Source organism: Hyperolius riggenbachi, chromosome 1 (assembly GCF_040937935.1).
Source record: "Hyperolius riggenbachi isolate aHypRig1 chromosome 1, aHypRig1.pri, whole genome shotgun sequence".
In the NCBI taxonomy this organism is placed as follows: Eukaryota; Metazoa; Chordata; class Amphibia; order Anura; family Hyperoliidae; genus Hyperolius; species Hyperolius riggenbachi.
The window spans coordinates 92,107,284-92,129,282 of NC_090646.1; the positions used below are offsets into that span (position 1 = coordinate 92,107,284).

General features: G+C 44.3%; 1 protein-coding gene and 1 long non-coding RNA gene across 5 annotated transcripts in view; both read left to right on the top strand.

Annotated features, from left to right (window-relative positions):
• The window catches only part of AFAP1 (actin filament associated protein 1), a 207,973-nt gene that overhangs the window by 18,104 nt on the left and 167,870 nt on the right, over window positions 1-21,999 (top strand). The gene's annotated exons all lie outside the window — the stretch shown is intronic.
• LOC137563850 (uncharacterized) lies at window positions 5,463-9,026 on the top strand. The gene is made up of 2 exons (XR_011030450.1): window positions 5,463-5,557; window positions 8,715-9,026. It is a non-coding gene; the product is annotated as an uncharacterized lncRNA (long non-coding RNA).

Below are 21,999 nucleotides of genomic sequence, written 5' to 3' on the forward strand. Positions count from 1 at the left end.
TATGGTCAGTACTGCCGATATTCCACTATGGCTTCTACCTACTCCTGACATTAATCCTCCCCTTAGCTACTCCTAATGCTAGCTCTACTGCAAACCCTATGCCTAACTCTTCCTATCCCTTCTTAGCGTATGCTCGGGCTTTGGCTGTTTCCAACGCCTAAATTATAAACCGGGCTCCACTTTAGCTGCAAAAATGTGGCACCCAAATTACTTTCCTCCAATTAAAACGCAGCGGGGATGCTGTAGCTTTAGGCCACGCTCACATCATGTAGCGGAGATGGCTGTGCGATCGCACGCTGCTATGCGATTCCCGAAAAATGCATGCAGCAGTGCGATAGCGCATCACACTGCTGCGCAGCGCATATGATGGGAACAGTAGAAGGGCTGTCTATGCCCTTTTACCATTCTTGTATGTCGCACAGTATACGTGCTGCTGAAATGCGTGTTCTGTTTCGAATTCCTGCTTTATGTGTGAGGCATACTCCAGAAGACCCAGTCTGTATAGCAGTACAACTCCACACTGATTTAGAAACCTCCACAGGCAGTTTACTCGATGAAATAATGACTCCAAGTATAATCTGTAGTATCTTTACTTGCGTTGAAAGCATACAAAGATGTTTTTTAGAGCATATTCATAGGTAAAAATACGATGCGACTACAAGCACAGCAGGATCTCCTCACTAACTGAACTCAACTGTTGCAGAAACATCTAGACAAGGCTGTTGAGCAGGGAGTTACAGTTGGGAAATGCTAAATAACTAAACTTGCAGGGGGACTGGAATATACTAATACAAAGAATATAAATAATGTTAAATAACATTAAAGGAGGCTGTTGTGACAGCACACTCCCCGCTTGGTATCGGTAGATACCACTATATATAATACAATTTAACATTGAAAACTATATGTATAATTAAGACTAGAAAAGAAGAGAGAAAACATAAAACATAAACATTAATTCTTGAATGCAGATCTTTGAAGAATCTTCCATCACTGGAGAAAGGCTGTAACTTAGTAGACTCGAAGGCATATCAGGCTGTTCCCTTGGATCAAGTAGATAAGACATCTTCATTTGAAGGCAGGAGTAAGACTGTCTCTATGATGGGTCTAAACAAAGTCTTAACACTACCATTTCTTGCTGTCTTCACTTTCACCTTGCGAACCTTTCCATCATCGCTAGTGATTGCCTTTATAAAGTGATCATTCATATCGGGTTTGTTCTTCAGAATTTTTTTAAGTGAAGTTAGCCTAGAAATAACTTGTTTCTTGTTATTTGGAAGTCTAATTCTTGGTGAACGAAACGGTAAAGGAGCTACCCAACTGTTAGTTTCATCCTTGAAGAATTCATTATTCAAGATGTTTATGAACTCTTTATCCTCACTGTCTTATTGTCACACGAGTTATTTGGAATATAGTGTCACCAAAGTCTTGATGAGAACTGTTCTTACAACTGATTTTCTTTTGTACATCGCATGAAGTCTTTAAACTGAAACTCTCCTGAACTTGAAAGTTAAAAGGATGTTTAAGTGAATGAAAGGTGCATTCAGATTCTCTGATGCTGGTCTTGCATGAGAACACATCATAAGACTCTTGAAATGTATTTAAGCAAACATCTCCTATTATGACCCATCCAAAATCTAATTTCTGTGCATAAGGGGCATCATTTGGTCCATTGCATTGTTGTCGCACCTTATGGACTCTTGGGATATCTCTGCCTAAAAGAAGGAGAATCTTTGCATCATCATCAAGCGGTGGAATGTAACTGGCTATGTGTTTCATATGAGGATGATAAAGAGCCGCTTCTGGTGTAGGGATCTCTTCTCGATTGTTTGGCAACTGATCACATTCGATAAGTGTTGGAAGTGAAAATTCTGTGTTTCCATACTCAGATGCTACCACAAAACCATGTGCTCTTCTTCCAGATACCTTAACCAGGCCTGAGAAAGTTCGTAAAGTATAGGGCCATGTTTCTCCTTGAATATTGAACACGTTGAAGAATTCTGGACTTGCTAATGAACGATTGCTCTGGTCGTCAAGGATAGCATACATCTTCACTGCGCTCTGTGGTCGTCCTTCTGGATATACCTTGACCAGACATATTTTACTGCATGACTTTCTGTGGAATCCTTCTTCACATACCTCAGTACATTTTGTGGATACAGATGCTGTCATTTCCTCAGTACTCTCCCCGCCATAACTTGGTGTGGTCTTTGAGGCTTGAGCAGTTTGAAGCACTTCTTTGGGAGAACTAGGATGATAAGCCGTTATGTGTTTATCACTGTTGCAGTCAAAACATTTGACAGGAACTTTACAGTCTTTAGCAAAGTGGTCTGTAGATGCACAACATCTATAACAAATATCGTGTTCTCTGAGGAAAGATTTGCGCTCTTCAAAGGGCATTTGTTTAAACACACGACAATTTCTAAGAGGGTGTGGCTTGTTATGAATAGAACATTGATACCTAGGATCATTTTCCTTGACTTGCTGTGGTTTAAAATCAGAGTCTTGAGAACTTGAGAAGATTCCAGTATTCTTGACATAGATAGAGTTCCGTGAGTCCTTAAACTTGCCTTGAGTATCGCAATTTAATGATGTTGAAGGAAGAACTGTAGTATCAAAAAATAAAAAGCTTGGGTCATTCTTTACAGTAGCTATGTCTCTAATGAATTTGGAGAAAAAAGAAAAAGGTGGAAAGGATACTTTATAGTCCTGTTTATATTTAGATCCTTTCTTTGCCCATTCACTCTGAATATTCGGTGGCAACTTCTGTACAATTGGGTTTACACCATGAGCTGTAGACAAGACCTGGAAGGTGTGGGTCTGCCTTGGCTCTTTCTACTTCAAGAAGAAGGTCGCTTAATTCTTGAAACTTGTGGTTGTCCTTGTTAGACAGTTTTGGGAAGTTTCGAAGTCTCTTGAATAAGGCAAGCTCAATAGCTTCAGAACATCCATAAACTCTCTCTAATCTCTCCCAAACTATGTTAAGACCCGTTGCTGGATCATCGCAATGAACAGATTTCAGTCTTTTAACTTGTTCTGATGACTGCGGTCCCAACCATTTGATAAGTAGGTCAAGTTCTCCTATAGGTTCAATCTCCAGGTTCTGGATTATAGTCTTGAATGTAGCTCGCCAACCTCTGTAGTTTTCTGGTTGATCATCAAATTTCGTTAGTCCAGAGTTAAGAAGCTCTCGGCGAATCATATACTTGCCAACTTCTTCAATTTCAGACTTTTCTGATTTTATTTCTGTACGTGGAAATGCGTCACCACTGCAGACAGTATGTGGCTTGTGCTGTTCCAGTGGTGATGGAGAGAATGGAGATGCAGATGTGTTTACTCCAGGCGAGGGTTTGATCTGTGTGATGTTTGGAGCATGGGAGCTTGAAAAAGACTGTGTTATGAGATTCATGGGATTTGTTCCAATTGGTTGTGATATTTCTTTGTGATTATATCTTGCTGAGGTCTGACAAGGTGTATAGATTTGTTCTCTTGGACTTGTAGTGTTGGACAGCATAGCAGAATCCTTCAAAGGTACAGTGTTAAGCTGAGATTCATGTTTTAATGGTATGCATTCTGGCTGCTTACTTGCTGAACAGGTAGGTGTAGAGACTTCAGCTGTATGCAGGGGAGTATATCCATTGTTCTGGTTCATAACAAATTGCAAAGTTCGTTTAGCAGGATCATCAGCAGACTTTAGGCTAGGGTAATTAATTCCTTCTTCCTCTTCCACAGCTTGTTCGAAGACCTTTAACCTTGCTAGAGCTGCTGCTTCTTCTCTTTTCTTTTGCAGAAGTTCTAACTGGGCCTCTGTCTCTGCCTGTACACGTGTTGCTTCTGCCTGTGCTTCTGCCTGCACACGTGTTGCTTCTGCCTGTGCTTCCGCCTGTTTGCGTGCTGCGTCCGCCTGTTTGCGTGCTGCGTCCGCTTTAAGAGTCGATTCTTGTTCAAAGCAATAAGATTGTGCTTTCGCAGCCTCTGCTTCTGCACGGGCTTTGACTAACTGAATGCTTAATGATGACCTCTGGGAGAGTGACTGCAGCGATTTGCATGATCTAGTAAATCTGTGAGAGGTTGCTTGCACTGACAGTTTTTTTGAGTGTCTAGAAGAAATAGAGGTACAGGATGTAGTTTCGATCAAATTTGCTATCCTATTCTCTAACTGTAACTTTGCTTCCATAAACGTAACATGTCTCTGTTGATCAGCGGTGGTAAAGTCATTCAACTCTTTTGACGCTTGTTCTGTACTAACTTGCGATAGAAAGGAAGAATATTTTTCAGAGAGTTTCCTGTAATTTTCATATGTCTTCTTAAGTCTTGTAAGTGCATTGTTTAATTGCTCTCCATTACTGCCAGTCTTCTCAATATCAGATATGTGTTGCAGCGTTTTTATCCACAATTCAGACAGACTATGAAACATTCCTTCACTTTCTGCTTCATACCTCTCTCTTGCCTTTAGAGAAAGATGTATTGACCGCCTTGGTCTCTCAGGTAGTACAACATGTTTATCTGAATCATCTTGACCGAGAATTAATTCATCTTCCATGTTAATAGAATGCGCAGAAATAGACATGCTCTATGGCTGCAGATATGATGCTTATGAATCTTATCACTGGGTGATTTTTTTTTTTTTTTTTTTTTTTTTTTAAACTTAATAGCGATAGTCCCAAACAGAAGAAATGTACAATTTCTGAAGCAGTCTGTACTCACTGTATTCACTGTAGGAAGGCAAACAGGCAATTCTTGTACTTTTTTGCTGAATGTCTATTTACTCTTTGTAGATTTGTGTTTGATGTGTAGCTAGGTAATCCTTTATTGTATTGCAGATCAGTCCTTTACTGATGAGTTGACAGGAAATCCCATTACCTTCTTGCAGATATCATATTTTTACTGTTCTGTTTCGAATTCCCGCTTTATGTGTGAGGCATACTCCAGAAGACCCAGTCTGTATAGCAGTACAACTCCACACTGATTTAGAAACCTCCACAGGCAGTTTACTCGATGAAATAATGACTCCAAGTATAATCTGTAGTATCTTTACTTGCGTTGAAAGCATACAAAGATGTTTTTTAGAGCATATTCATAGGTAAAAATATGATGCGACTACAAGCACAGCAGGATCTCCTCACTAACTGAACTCAACTGTTGCAGAAACATCTAGACAAGGCTGTTGAGCAGGGAGTTACAGTTGGGAAATGCTAAATAACTAAATCTTGCAGGGGGACTGGAATATACTAATACAAAGAATATAAATAATGTTAAATAACATTAAAGGAGGCTGTTGTGACAGCACAATGCGCATGGCAGCTTGTATAGTTTGAACCAGGCCTAAGAGTTGTCATTGGTGCTGCAGAGTGAGCTCAGTCACGCAGCCACTAATTCATACACAGTCCTCTCAGTGACCGTTACTACGTACATATGTTAGACTAGTGTCACCCCTCAGGTTTAAGCTTGATCCTGCAGGTGGCGCAGTGTTGCACGAGCTGATGTGTATGTTTCTGTGGTGATGGGAATAGTGACGACGTCACTGTGCATAATGAAGCAGGTTTCACTGGGCGGGGTAAGGAGGAGAACAGTGGGCTCAGGGGTTGTTGTCATTTAAAGATGTGGCACGCTGACTCTAAACCTCGGGGGACATCTGTACATGTGTGAAATTGTCAGACAAGATGCACCCGAGCGGCCGGCTCATGCCATTGACTACTTCATGTGAAGCAGCTCATAAGACTGAGCTTTGATTTTTGTAAAATAATTAAATGCAATTTTATCTCTAAAGGGGCCCATACACCTAACGATTTTCCCGCCGATATACAGCAGATTTGATCACTGTGATCAAATCTGCTGTGAAATCGTCCGAAATCAATCATTCCCGTCGAGCCGTCCGTGCAGAAGATTTTGCTCGATCGCCGGCGGGTCGGAGTGAGTTGATAGCGGCGTTCGAATGCCCGACGCAATACAGCGGCAATACATTACCTGTTCCGCCGGGGCGAGTCACCGCTGCTCCTTCTCCGCGCTGGGCTCTGAGTTCGGCTGACTTCACTTCTTCCTGTCCCAGCAGGAAGTTTAAACAGTAGAGCGCCCTCTAGTGTTTAAACTTTCCCGGACAGAAAGAAGTGAAGCCAGCCGGAACCTGGAGCCCACAGTGGAGAAGAAGACAGCGGGGACACGCGCCGGCGGAGCAGGTAATGTATGCGGGAGGGGGGAGGGCGGCGGCAGCACCACCACAGATTGTGATCGGTTTCATGCTGAAATCGATTCACAATCTGTTTGCAGTAAACGCAGCCATAAGATCCCTCTCTAATCAGATTCGATCAGAGAGGGATCTATCTGTTGGTCGAATCTGATGGCAAATCGACCAGTTTATGGCCACCTTAACAAAGCTCTGATCTCAACAAAGCAAAGCCACAATGATGGCAAGTGAGGAGGATCTTGCAATGCCATGAAAGCAGTCATTAGCGTCCTTTCACACAGATCACAAAGGCAGACAGATTATCTCTTATTAACTCCCTCATGTGTGAGTACTCTCCATTCACCTGTCACTCAGTGTGACACCAGCGTCACCCGTCCCAGCACTGCTCTGTCACCCGGAGACAGGCAGCACGTGTCGTGCTACTATAGAGATGAAGAAAAGCATTGCCAAACACCCTGGATTGTGGCAGTATGTGCAGACATTGCAGAAATGCAGAATTTTCCCCCCCACCTATTTATCTCATGTTCAACTGTTGTCATGGTGACAGAAACCTAGCAACAGTATTTGCAGTTGCAGCACAGTGTCCGCTCTGCGCTCCGCGTGGCAGGACTGGACTGTTGAGAGATGTGATTCCATAACACAGGTATGTCAAACCGGTCCTACGAGGGCTGAGGTCCTCACACATTTTTGGTACAGCTCAAATTCATTGATGGGTCTATATCAGGAAAGGTGTGGTCCATCAGGTAGAACACATGCCTCTCTTTCTCAGTCCATCCTAAACACTGGCATGGATCTGGCCCTCCAGGCCTGGCGTTCGACACCTGTGAAATAACACTTTTTTTTTTTTTTTTTTTATGGGGTTAGCTGTACTTGGTCTCCTCTCAGCACCAATGGTAGATGAAAAGTATGTCATTACTTGGATAAAGGCTGGGCAATTTCCAGGAGCGAGGTAGCCAAGGCACCTTCAAAATTATCAATTTAGTAGAAAGGAAGGTGGCAGGCCCCAGAGAATTCGCTGCTTATGTGTTCAATCCAAAAGGTACATCAATACAAGCACAAGGGTGTGAGGGGTGGCCTGACAGCCTTTTCACGGGTATACCCTCTTCGTCATTGGCCTCTGACGAAGCAGGTTATACTCGTGAAACGCTGTCAGGCCACCCCTCAAACTCTTGTGCTTGTATTGATGATGTATCCTTTTGGATTAAACATGTAGGCAGCAATACTCCGGTGCCTGGTACCTTCCTTTTTCCTAAATTGATATTGATCTTTGTTGTTTGCTGTGAGCACGTTGGAGCTACGCTCAATACCAGCGACATTGAGTGCCAGCCCCTCTTTCTTCTCGCAGCTGTAGAATGAAACGCATCGGTCACCAGAAATGAATGCTTCAGATTTATTCCAATATGTACATCACAGACAGATAAGGCAATGGGCAGTGACAAAAAGGATTAACAGCCGTTTCACAGGCTTTTGCCCGCTTCTTTAGTCTCTGACTGACGTCCGGAACTGAAAAAACAGAATCGCTCTGCAAAAGCGCTGAGAAATGCACTTTATATAAAATTCGTAGCGCGCAGGTAAGTGCTAAAAAGTCACACAAAAAAAATCTAAAACCGATGCCGTCAGCGATTTTGATTTTAGATGTGAACAAAGCCTTAGGCCTTTTTGTCACTACCCATTGCCTTATCAGTCTATTAAGTACTTATTGGAATAAATCTGCAGTATTCATCTCTGGTGCCCGGTGCTTTACGTTCTGCTGCTGCAATTAGTAAAGCTGTTTACTGTGAGCACAAAGGTGGCTTCGGACCCAAGGCACAGTGCATCAGCCCATTGTGTGCCAGCCCTCCTGTTTTCGTCCTCCCATCCCTCTTCCTTCTCCTTCCTCGAATTCATGTCTGGCTTCTAACATTTCAGTGTTTCTATTATTGTTTTTCAATGTATCTGGCTCCATAAAAATTGGGGGATTTGGCCTCACAGCTTCTGCTGATAAAACCGTGTCTTAGGCAAATCTGCGACGACTGTCCGTCTTTCGCCAGTTCATTTTTCTCACAGATCTTTTTTCACAAACGGCCGCGTTTATTTTTTGTGGGATAAACAGGCAAGGCAATTATGTCTGTTTATGTCTTTATTGTTTGTAGTGGTAAGAGATACTCATTCATCACAACAAACAATTTGGCAAGTAAAATATGCAGCATTGAGCTTGTGGGCCGAACACACAAGCAATGTGCGGGAATGAAGTATAGGGGGATGTATATATGATTTATGCTCCATTAGTGCTGCCTCGCAGAGCTCTGACTCCTGTGGGTCATACGTTCACCAGGGTAATGGCCTTGTGAGGATAATATCTTACTAAACTGCTTACAAAAACATGTTGGGTCCTCTTCCAAGGAAACTTTTTACTTCCTTTTGAATAGCATGAGAGGATTTACTTGGCAGATCTATTTTTAGATGTGTCTTGCAGCACTATGTAAGTATACCTCTACTGCTCTATGTCATGTCATCCTGTAGGCTCACTACATGTATTCATCTCTGGTAGGCCTGAGGGAAGCTACTGAAACAAGCACTTTACTCCACACATGTCTAGCGATGGCTTCACTGCCTACGGCCAAGCATGGACTAAAAAGACCACCTGCCACGTACTCATCCGCTACAGAGGTCTCCGGACCACACGTTGAGAATCGCTCATTTTGTATGCATGGGCGACCTTTAAAATTAAATTTCCAGGCAGGTTGAAAAAAAAACCTGATTGGCGCACCACAATCCCCAAGGGGCCTTCACAAGACTAAGGAAACATTCTGCCTGGAGCTGGACTTTAATAAAAGGAAGGATGGACCACCCAGCCTTGGAATTCATGTCTCTTTTGATTATTTTTATTGAGTTCACATCACAATCCAAAGTGCAGAGCTGGCATTGAGCATGGCTGGTAGTGTTGCCCTGAGTCACCGCACTGGTCAGCGTGATGGGAATCTGTGCAGGAGGCATTTCACAGACCTCTCTGCAGCCTGAAACCTGAACGATTCACCACAGTGTTCCCAGCCTTGTCCCCTGGGAGTGTCAGGGCTGCCTGCTATTCCTGGTTATTTTCTCTGAAGAGGATTACCTGTCCACATGAAAGTGAAGCATTAGGCTGAGGTAAGCACGTAGACCCAGGTCACACACGCATCCTGTCATTGTGGCCTCTGTAATTGAAGGTGCAGTGAAACCAGTCAGGGCTAATTGCTACAGTGCCAGCCAGCTGCTGAATAGCCGGCATGGCGGTGGGGTGAGGAGAGTTCCCTTTCCTGTGTGTGGGATGTATGTTTATATATACACAGCAGATCTGGGTTTATCCAGAATTTTTTTTTCCTCCTGCAGGCATAACATGTCGTGCAGGGCAATGTCTTTCATTAGTAATGATTATTCTTCCTTCTAACGGTTTCTCCTGTTTATACAGGTGAAGTTTGAAAAATTAGAGTATCGTGCAAAATTTCATTTTTCAGTAATTCAACTTAAAAGGTGTAACTAATACCTGTACTGGTATATAAAATAGACTTATTACATGCAAAGCGAGATATTTCAAGCCCTGATTTTGATGATTATGGCTTACCAGGGATGTGCTCACAAGTAGTGAGCTACTCAAATTCGTCATTAAAATGAGGCTTGATTGCATCAGGTGTGTAGCTGGGAGACGAGGGGTTACTTTCCCAGAATTCCGACGACTTCTATGCGTATCACATCTTGCACGCGGCCTATTGGACGCGTTGCAAGACTCACTAGCACTTCCTCCTTCAAGCACTTCCTGCGTCAAGCTGGCTTGAAGGAGGAAGTGGACGCTAGTGAGTCTTGCAATGCGTCCAATAAGTCGCGTGCAAGATGTGATACGCATAGAAGCCGGCGAAATTCTGGGAAAGTAACCCCTCTTCTCCCAGCCGCACACCTAAGGCAATTAAGCCTCATTTTAACGACAAATTCGAGTAGCTCACTATTCGTGAGCACATCCCTGTGGCTTACAGCTTTTGAAAACCCCCAAATTATAGAATATTAGATGAAATCAATAAAACCAAGATTTTACATTTATAAAATGTCGGACCTTTGAAAAAATATAATCATGCATATGTACTCAGTACTTGGTTTTGGCCCCCTTTGCATCAATTACTGCCTCAATGTGGCGTGGCATGGATGCTATCAGCCTGTGGCACTGCTGAGGTGTTATTGAAGCATCCTGATCTTCCATAGCAGCCTTCAGCTCTTCAGCATTGTTCAGTCTCATCTTTCTCTTGACAATGCCTCATGGATTCTCTATTTGGGCTCTGCTCAGACGAGTTTGCTGGCCAATCTAGTACAGTAATCCCATGGTCATTGAACCAGGTTTTGGTACTTTTGCCAGTGTGGGCAGGTGCCTGCAGCAGGAATTTCATACTGAAATTAATCCAGATTCAGCCTTGTGATGCCGCATCCGCCACCTTGCCAGCCTGATGCTGTCCCCCTAATGCGTAATGTGTCCCACGGTGCCCTTGTGTACTATACATTACCTATCCGCAGCCGCCGCTTGTCCTCCGCTGGCTCTAGACGGACTCCTTGCTCCATACACCTGCCCCATGTGGTTGCCGCTGTACACTTGGGCCTCTTTACTCCGGCAACCACATGGACCATGTGTATGGAGCAAGGGGTGCGCCAGGAGCCAGCGGAGGACAAGCGGCGGCTGCGGACAGGTAATGTATAGTGCACTGGGCACCAGGAGACACATTACACATTAGGGAAGTCATCGTTGGGGGGGGGGGGGGGGGCGGCGGAGGGGTTAGGGGGGTTTGTCATGTTTGTTGCTCGTCCCGATATTTTTGCCGTTACCGATAAATTGCTTTGCATGTAACGAGCCTATTTTATATATTAGTTTCACCTTTTTAAGTTGAATTACTGTAATAAAGGAACATTTGCTGGATATTCTAATTTTTTTTGAACTTCACCTAAATAGTTTAGCACAGTGGTAGTGAGTACCCAACCTCTGAGTATCATGTGACTATTGGCATCTTTTGAAGTTGCATGTGCCCCGCCCCTCTGCAGTCACTGTAATGCTGGATACACACCATGCGTTTCCGCGTTCGATGCGTCCGTCGATGCGCGTCGATTCGATTATTTCCGACATGTCCGATTCAAGCTTCGATGGATCGTTAGGTCGATTTGCCATACTTGGCAATCGACCTAAAAATCATCGAAATGCGTTCGGAAATGCTCGGAAATCGAATCGACGCATATCGACGGACGCATTCGACGCGGAAACGCATGGTGTGTATCCAGCATATGACTCTTAAATGCCTGATTCATTTACAATTCTATTAGACAGGAACCCTTGTCACAGCAGCAGCAGGTCTGTTCCTGATCAGAGTGGATGATAATGACACACTCTGTATCCTTACGTTACACTGCAAGAAAATCGGCTACATTTTTCAAATCTATTTTCAATCCAGTGATCTCAGTCTAAACCATTATTTTTAGTGTGGCTGGCTAAGTGAACATTGATTCATTCAGGAAATCTGTCTTGGACAGGAGGTTGAAGTCATTTCTGGTCCAGGCCTTGCCAGCTCTATAAATATATCAACATATTCTTTGTCATATCTAATGAAAACAATCCTAAACTCAAAAATTAGGCTTCCCTTAAAGAGACACTGACGCGAAAAAAAAAATGATATAATGATTTGTATGTGTAGTACAGCTAAGAAATTAAACATTGGGAGCAGAGACATAAGTCTAATATGGTTTCCAGTACAGGAAGAGTTAAGACACCCTAGAGGCTGGTAGGAGCTTGCATCCTACATTGCATCTGAAAGGAGCTTGTGGCCAGCAGCCTGGCAGGCGGAACTACTTGACAGGCGCACAGCTCCGCCTCCCATGTGAAAGGGGCCTTAGGGCTCTTTCACATCTAGAACTTGTGCAGGAGCCATTCTCCTGCACACGTTGAATAGCCTGCGGCGTGTTGTGGGGATGCTGCGGTGCGACGCAATCAGCGGCGGTAGCAATTCAACCCGACGGGAAAATGCCGTGTCTGGACGATTAAAAGCTCCCGGGTGCGTCAAAGAGCAACGCACCGCAAGGCAGTGTCGGGTGTGAAAGGTAAAATGAAAGTCTATGGACTTTCATTTTACCTTGGTTAGCGCAAAGTTTCGACTTTGCGTCAAAATGCAGGAAATGGGCTCTAATGTGAAAGATCCCTTATGCTGGGGATACACGGTACGTTTCCCCCAATAGCGGGGACTCGAGCAGAAGATAAGGAAGCGCCCGCGGGGACGAGCGGGAATCTATCTGGACGGCGGTGGGGACGCGGCGGGAGTCTATCCGGCGGCTAATCGAGCCGCCGGGTCGACCCATGTATGCCCAGCATTAGAAGCAGACCTAAAACTAAGCTATACAGCAAAATCAGAGCAGTGTGTTCTCATGATTTATAGACTAGAGACAATGTTATGGCAAAGACCCTCTATAGCTTATAGCAACATATGGAGTCCAGTGTTCTCCCCAGAATTTGTTTCCAGCCGGGTGGCATTAAATAGTAGCCGGGTGGCATGAAAAAGTAGCCGGGTGGGGCGAGATGAAAATGCAGGGCAACTCTGCTTACAGCATAGGAGGAGGTGAGGAGCTGAGCCGATGATAGCTGGGTGGTCACCAAATCTAGCTGGGTGGAGCACCCGGCTAAAACAGCCTGGGGAGAACACTGGAGTCACACTCTGAACAGACAGCATTAGTACCAGTAGAAGCAACGTGTGACCTATTGTATATCCTGGTCAATTTAGAAGAGCAAAATAAAACCACATAACAAAGAGTAACTGAGAGAATAGTATTATAAGTGCGCTTACCACTAAATGCTCAGGCGATGATCTCATGTCCAGGGTTATGCTAGGTTACTCTGTCCATATCCTCAGAGCTGTGTTATGGGTGTCAGCAGCAGTGTCTGCCCTCCATTATTGGGTCCATTCACAACTCCTGCATTATTACTGTATCACTAAATCTGAAGGTATAAACGTTCTGTGTTTCACCGCTTCGGAATTGCTGTAAATCCAATTGAATCAAATTAAAGTGGACCTGAACTCTTGCACAGGACAGAAGAAAACAGCGAGAAATGCACACTGTATGCATTTATATAGTTCCCCCCTTGTAAATAAAATCAGACACTTAAGTGGGGCTTTTATTGGCCCCCTGCAGCTGTCATGTCCTGCGACGTCCTCCTAAGATCTTCGGATCTCCGCCGCCGGGCCCGGTCTGATATGCGTCTAACAAGACGAATAATGCTCGCTCCCAGGAACGTCATCGGGAGCTTACTGCGCAGGCGGGGAACGGCGTATCATTGGAGGACGGTGTGGGACATTACAGCTGCTGGGGGCTGGTAGAAGCCCCAGGTAAGTGTCCTTTTTATTTTCAACAAAACCCCTTTAATGAAAACTGTATGAATGTTATCAAAAAAGTGAAATCCTTTAAAATTTGCCCAACCATATCCCCCGATACCCTCCCCACAACCACTTATACAGGGAGTGCAGAATTATTAGGCAAGTTGTATTTTTGAGGAATAATTTTATTATTGAACAACAACCGTGTTCTCAATGAACCCAAAAAACTCATTAATATCAAAGCTGAATATTTTTGAAAGTAGTTTTTAGTTTGTTTTTAGTTTTAGCTATTTTAGGGGGATATCTGTGTGTGCAGTTGACTATTACTGTGCATAATTTATTAGGCAACTTAACAAAAAACAAATATATATCCATTTCAATTATTTATTTTTACCAGTGAAACCAATATAACATCGTAACATTCACAAATATACATTTCTGACATTCAAAAACAAAACAAAAACAAATCCGTGACCAATATAGCCATTTTTCTTTGCAAGGACACTCAAAAGCATGCCATCCATGGATTCTGTCAGTGTTTTGATCTGTTCACCATCAAGCCTCCCAGACACTGTTCAGAGAGGTGTACTGTTTTCCCCCCTTGTAAATCTCACATTTTATGATGGACCACAGGTTCTCAATGGGGTTCAGATCAGGTGAACAAGGAGGCCATGTCATTAGTTTTTCTTCTTTTATACCCTTTCTTGCCAGCCACGCTGTGGAGTACTTGGACGCGTGTAATGGAGCATTGTCCTGCATGAAAATCATGTTTTTCTTGAAGGATGCAGACTTCTTCCTGTACCACTGCTTGAAGAAGGTGTCTTCCAGAAACTGGCAGTAGGACTGGAAGTTGAGCTTGACTCCATCCTCAACCCGAAAAGGCCCCACAAGCTCATCTTTGATGATACCAGCCCAAACCAGTACTCCACCTCCACCTTGCTGGCGTCTGAGTCGGACTGGAGCTCTCTGCCCTTTACCAATCCAGCCACGGGCCCATCCATCTGGCCCATCAAGACTCACTCTCATTTCATCAGTCCATAAAACCTTAGAAAAATCAGTCTTGAGATATTTCTTGGCCCAGTCTTGACGTTTCAGCTTGTGTGTCTTGTTCAGTGGTGGTCGTCTATCAGCCTTTCTTACCGTGGCCATGTCTCTGAGTATTGCACACCTTGTGCTTTTGGGCACACCAGTGATGTTTCAGCTCTGAAATATTGGCAGCTGCACACTTGACTTTTCTCAGTTCATGGGCAGTTATTTTGCGCCTTGGCTTTTCCACACGCTTCTTGCGACCCTGTTGACTATTTTGAATGAAACGCTTGATTGTTCGATGATCACGCTTCAGAAGCTTTGCAATTTTAAGAGTGCTGCATCTCTTTGCAAGATATCTCACTATTTTTGACTTTTCTGAGCCTGTCAAGTCCTTCTTTTGACCCATTTTGCCAAAGGAAAGGAAGTTGCCTAAGAATTGTGCACACCTGATATAGGGTGTTGATGTCATTAGACCACACCCCTTCTCAGAACAGAGATGCACATCACCTAATATGCTTAATTGGTAGCAGGCTTTCGAGCCTATACAGCTTGGAGTAAGACAACATGCATAAAGAGGATGATGTGGTCAAGATACTCATTTGCCTAATAATTCTGCACTCCCTGTATCGTTCCTCCTCCTCACACAGCCCAATTGCACCATAACAGACACACCATACTGTAAAAGCTGCAATTGCATAGAAAAATGCCTGGGAAACTACACAAAACCACAGAAAAAAAGAGGATGTATATATGACTGATTAGTACATAGCTATATGTTGATGGTAATATCACAAATTTGAATAACGGCAATTTTTGGCCAGAGGTTCAATGTGTAGGCTGGAATAATGATTGCATGGATATGGATCTAAAGTTCTTTCTGCAGGCAGTTTGCGGCCAAAAGTTCAATGCATAAACTAGGACAGTAATTGCATATGTACAGATCAAAAGTTCCTCCTGCAAGCAGAGCAGTAAGGCAGCATAGCGCAAACAGCACCAGATTATTGGTTAGCAACAGTAAAAGTTCAGTGCGTAGGCTTCAATGTTAGTTGCATACATGCATATCATGAATCCAACCGTTCCTTCAGCAAGCAAAGCAGCAGCGTGATTAGGCCATAGATGGCACCAACACAGCAAAAATGGGGCTTTATATGAACAAACATTCGTCTTTTTATTTCTTCATATCAAAAGTCTTCATAGTTGCGGACACACAGGTAGACAAAGTTTTCAGAACTCCAAATAACAACCAAACCGACTGCCTGACACGTGTTTCACGATCAAAGATCGCTTCCTCAGAGGCATTCCTCAGTGTCACTTCCGCATCAGCGCTTACGGTGGTGATCTCCGGACTGTGTCCATTTGGTGTGGTCTTCATATCTTTCTAGATTGCGGTCTGTGGCTTTTATTCGGACTCACATGTGATGTACATGTATACTGTATGCCTCTGAGGAAGCGATCTTTGATCGTGAAACACGTGTCAGGCAGTCGGTTTGGTTGTTATTTGGAGTTCTGAAAATTTTGTCTACCTGTCTGTCCGCAACTATGAAGACTTTTGATATGAAGAAATAAAAAGACGAATGTTTGTTCATATAAAGCCCCATTTTTGCTGTGTTTGTTAAAAGTGTTATCTGAATAGGGGTGGAACTGTACTGTGAATTTGTATTTGTAACGTGCTGCATAGATGGCACCAAGCCAACAATCAGTGATGGCAACTTCCAGATACAATATAATACAGAGCAAACTCCATAGCCCATGAGGCAAGTGGCTGAGTACCTCCACATGGTACAGGCATACATGCCTTCAGCCAATGTCTCTCAATAATGCAGTATAATATAGCCGGCTCACCCAGACCTGCACATCTGTGTCGGGGATTATAAGAAAGAAGTTTTGTGATCACGACGGATCAGATCTTTAAGATCTTCTAAAACTGCAGCGCAAAGTACCGCAATCGTTTAATCTCTCGTTTGCGCCTGTTGTGTACCGTCCTGTAACGTCGCGTGTTCATGTGGTAGAAGATGGATTGGGGTACACACTTCTTCCAGTGGCCTCACTGTGAGGTTCCCCCGATCCATCTTCAGGTGAGTATTCAGCTTAAGGCCCGGTTCACATTATCGTTTTTTCCCAGACCGGAACATATACTGTACAAACAGAATGGATGTGAATGGATCCAATGTTAACCTATAGATCCATTCACATGCGTCTGTTGGTACGTATACGTTCCGGTCCCCGGACCTAAAAATTGCTGCAGGCCCTAATTTTCCGGACCGTTCTGCTTAGCAGATCGGATCCGGACAAAAATGCAGCAGCATTGGGGGCAATGGGAAATGGAACATTTACTCACATTAGTGAAGAAACGGACCGTTCCACAGGGGTTGTGGACATGGGCCGACGCGAATCTAGCGACGTGAGGGGAGGGTGCAGCAGCCAGGCGGGTGGGCTAGGGAGGGTTTATACATGCCTAATCTTCATAGGCAGCCGGCAGTAGAGGCTTCCGTCTTCTTCCGCGTCATTTGACTACATGACACGTCATGTGACTAGTCACATGACTCGCTGTGTAGTCACAGCGGAAGAAGAGGAAGCCTCTACCGCCGGCTGCCTATGAAGATTAGGTATGTATTGCCGAGTGAAAACTGATCCGATCAATCATTGATCAGATCCGTTTTCACTAATGTGAACCGGGCCACGGACTGAGCCATCCGGATCCGGTGAAGCAGAGGCGGGATCCGCTCAGCGGATCCTTGCGGCTCATCTTGCTAATGTGAACCGGGCCTTAGGGCTTGTTTCCAAATGCGCAATTTTAACTATGCTTTTGGAAACGCGATTGCAGGGACATCCGAGAGGGCATACTCCTCACTGTCTGTTTCCATTCATGCACTACGATTCACCACTGAATCGCAGCGCACAGTTACACACATTTTGGGATCGGGAGCCCTTAGTCCTCCCACACTTTCCTGTGTAGCCAGAAATGGCAGCACCAGAATGATCAGCTAAACTGCTTGCATGTGAGATCTGTGCCCAGGTATCTGTACTTTGTAACATTGTGCAGGCATCCATAGCTGTGCCATGTAATGGGAGTTTGTGTTTAGCTTTACTGGGTCAGGAAGGTCAGGCTGATTCATAGTTAAGTCTTTCTGAATCCTCAACTCTTTATCTATCTCACCCACCCCCTAATCCCCCCCCATCCCATTGAGCCATACCCTTCCCCATGCTAGGGAGGCATGCTATTCCCAAGTAAGGAAAGACAGGCTTGTGGCCTGTATAGTAACATCTGCAGAAAGTTTACAACTCCGGAAATGTTTTATCTACAGAAGACGTTCACAAAGGGAACCTGTGATTATGGCGTATAAATAGACCGTGATCTGCAGACGAACAGTTAGGACTGGAATGGAAGCGCCGGTTTCATGATGTTCCTGTCTTTCCAGTATAATTACCTATATTTGTGTGACTGGACATTTCATTCAGATTTTGTTTTTAAAGGATTATATACTGCAACCAGGGAAACCTTCTTCAAGAAATTGATGGAACTATTTTGAGACTTTCACACATTAGAGGATGAGAGAAAACTCTACATTCTACAAGAAGAAGAATCCACAGTGACAATCGCTGCACACTACGTCACAGCATTCCACAGACTGAGAGGAGCATAAATGAACTGTAGACCTAAAGATGTCCATGAACTGCTATCCCACTCTACCCCTACCCCACCCTGTTCCATGTCCCCCGTTCCCCTCCTGCTTTGGCAATGCCTGTTTGACTCTTGGTCATGCCAATAAAGCTATATTTGATTTGAGGCGACAGCTGCCTAAAAGTTTTTACTTTTATCTGCTGCACAAGGTATCTGTGGTATCTTTTTCCCCTGATTGCCTCCCAATAGTCCAGATCGGGCCATCCTTGACCCGGAAGCCGTACTGTGAATTACATACAGCACCTGCGCAATTCGGCAAGCTGTGCATGTGCTCACGTTCTGGAGACTGCCAGGAGTGCAGAAGTGGCAGAGGGTCTTTAAGTCGCTGTGTACACTGATAAGCAGAACTTGCCTATTATCCCCAGTCTGCATACTGTACCATACGGGTTTTGTTTTAGCTTGTAACTAGTTTATTCCTAAGAGAACCCAAGCTGCATGTTTGCAAAGATAGATACTTTCCTACAAAGATGGAAGCCTCAGGATCTGTCAGGCCCCTTGTACACTAGACAGGTTGCGGTAGTGTTTTCTTCCGCAGATCACCACAAGGGCCATGCAAGTCTATGGAAACTTGCACAGTTCACATGATGTGGCGCACCGGAAGTACCCAAATCGGTGCAAAGGCTGCAGCATGTTACCGCATTATCAGTGCCTAGCACACGGATTATGTAGTAATGTAAGTCAAGGAATGACACAGTAACTGTGCACAGTGGGAGCGTGGTGTGACCCGACATACATGCACGGACCGACAGGAACCCCAGCAACATACTCCTGCCTAGCAGGGAGTACTTCACTACCCGAGGGCGCTATGCATAGGACCCTGTTGCTAAACTGCTACTTTTAGGTGTATAACTGACCTCAAGAGTCTTCTTATGTCTTTTTGAGACCACCGCCCCTGCTGCCCGGGAACCTATGGAATTTGGCAACTGCACTCCTTTTCAGGCACAAGGGTGACCGTGCTGAACCTGCCCAAGTACCTCTGCAACTGCACCATAGCATGAAGCTGTCGTCCACGCTTACTGCGCAGGTGCAGCCATACTTGTGCTATACAGACATGCTCATATACAGCGGAGAGCGCGTCCACGATAACTTATCCGACAAGCTCTTGTCGAATTCGTTCCGGGGGACTATGCACGGCAACAGTGGGGGGGAGGAGAACTTGGGAAGCCGCTAAGGGATCCAGAGGCATCTCACTTCGTAGATAAGCATCCATCCTTTGTGTCAGTCCGCCTCAGGTACACTGCGAGCTATGGTCGTTTTGGAATGTCCCCTACATTTGGACAGTAAAGTGTTTCCAAGAGAGCTTTTTCCAATAACTTGATGCCATATTTGGCTTGAGGTCGGTTCCTGGCTACTGAGTGAAGACCTGTCCGTGTCAGGGCCGGGATTTTATTGGTTTTATTCTACACCATGGTTCCTCACAAGATCTGTAAATCCTGTTTCTCTTCTCTTGCTGTGGATCTGGTTGGCGCAGTCATGTGCTGCTTGAAGTCTTGCATGTGACTGTGGCTCCGTATCGAATCACAGTGCAGTGTACACAATGGGTGATGACAGCACAGGCCGCGAGGGGAACAGCTGCCCCTCAGGGCTGTATTGTACATGGCAGTCACGGGTTCCCTTACCAGGCAGACTGACTAGCAGCTGCAAACACACGGCGGAAGGAGCTGGCGGCTACTCATCTTGGAATGTCAGTGTTTTCTCTGTGATGTTATTGGATGACAGATCTGCCATTTATAAGGGCCAAATCAGATGAACTCATCTTCCAGCTATGAAGATTATGTTATCACAGTTACACAGCTCCTCAGAACACAGCAAGCTCGGAGATGGTTTACTCACTGTATCTCACCTGACTCCCCCCCCCCCCCCCCCCCCCTTTTATTTTAAAGGAAATTACAGCGGCTTTTTGACAGTTTGATTTAACAGTTTTGTTTGAATATTATTAGAATTACAATAGTCTCTGTTAACCAGCACCAACTGTGAGCTCTGCCACTGGGCTAAAATTACCAAGTTGCAGGATTACGATTTCTGATTTCTGAATTCCGAACGGAAATTCGAATTTCAATTTTGCAGAATCTGAAAGAGCATCCTTACCCAGGAGTAAAATGTTTATCTGTGAAATAAAGCTTCAATGCAAAGGCAGGTATGAAATGTACGGAAGAGTCCCGGATATCCGGAAGTCAACCAACCACCAGTCTCAACCAACCAGCTCTAATCGCCGGCAGTACTCACAGTGGGGAACTTCTGGCCACATACCATAATATAAAAAAATCTAATTTTACACCAATTCGATAAACATGATCGGTTGTTCTGAAAAATCTAAAGCTTTTTTTTTTTTTCTTTTTGATCCAGAAATCCGATTTTAAAATTTTCCTTTTTTATTATTATTATTAATATTTTTTTTTTTTTTTTTGTGAGATTGGACATGTTGGAATATTCAGACCAATTTTATCAAGAATTGTAGTGTGTGTGTGTGTGTGTGTGTGTACGTGTGTGTGTGTGTGTGTGTGTACGTGTGTGTGTGTGTGTGTGTGTACGTGTGTGTGTGTGTGTACGTGTGTGTGTGTGTTCTGTGTGTGTGTGTGTGAGTGTGTATATACAGCGTGTGTTTGTGTGCGTGTGTGTGTGTACAGTATGTGTTCTGTGTGTGTGTGTGTGTGTGTGTGTGTGTGTAAGTATGTGTACGTGTGTGTGTGTGTGTGTGTGTGTGTGTGTGTATATACAGCGTGTGTTTGTGTGTGTGTGTGTGTACAGTATGTGTTGTGTGTGTGTGTGTGTGTGAGTGTGTATATACAGCGTGTGTTTGTGTGTGTGTGTGTACAGTATGTGTTGTGTGTGTGTGTGTGTGTGTGTGTGTGTGTGTGTGTGTGTGTGTGTGTGTACACGTGTGTGTGTGTGTGTGTGTGTGTGTGTATTGTGTGTGTGTGTGTGTGTGTGTGATGGATTGTGAAATTCTACAACCATTAATTGAATGAAAGTCTGCACATCTAGTACAAATATAAGAGTAGCAACAATGTAGTTTATGGGTGCTCAGTCAGTAAACTAGACCCTGTATAGGTCTTAGTACACAATGTATTCAAAAATCAACCGGCACACCAAGCAAGTGGATTGCGTAAAGTAGTGTATTAAACACAAAAAGCAAACACAGCAGTGGGCTTACATACAACACAAAGTCACAATGTAAATGCAGTTTGAGCATTAGCTGAACACTGTAGGCCAGGGGTCCCCAAACTTTTTTTGGTCAAGGGCCGGGTCAACATACTTCAGACTGCTGGGGGGCCAGCGTATAAATGAAATGTAGAAAACATTACATTGCATTGAGCCTATGTAGTGTAAACTATTACCTGTGCAGCCCTTACTGTATATCTCCCATTTAACCAAATCCGATAGTATGCCCCCCAACACAGCATGTATATGTCCTGCAACACAGAGGAGAACTCCTCCGGAGGAGAAGCAACCATTTATGTGTCACCCGAAGAACATCTTTGCTACAGACAGTGAAGCATACCTAGGTGACAACCTGCAGTTCAATTGGACCCATGTGGATGGGTGGTGCCAGCACTTCTATTCTATATATGGGTCGCAGATATTTAAGGATGCTGTGGACCGCATCTATAAGTAATACAGTAGATTTTGAGAGTGGCAAACATGAAATAGAGACCTAGGCAAGGTGACCTCTTTGTCTGCCTATGCTGACCACCTGACTTCTTTGGTAAGATGAGGAATGGAGATCAGAAAAGGTGGCAGCCAGGCCCCTGGACACC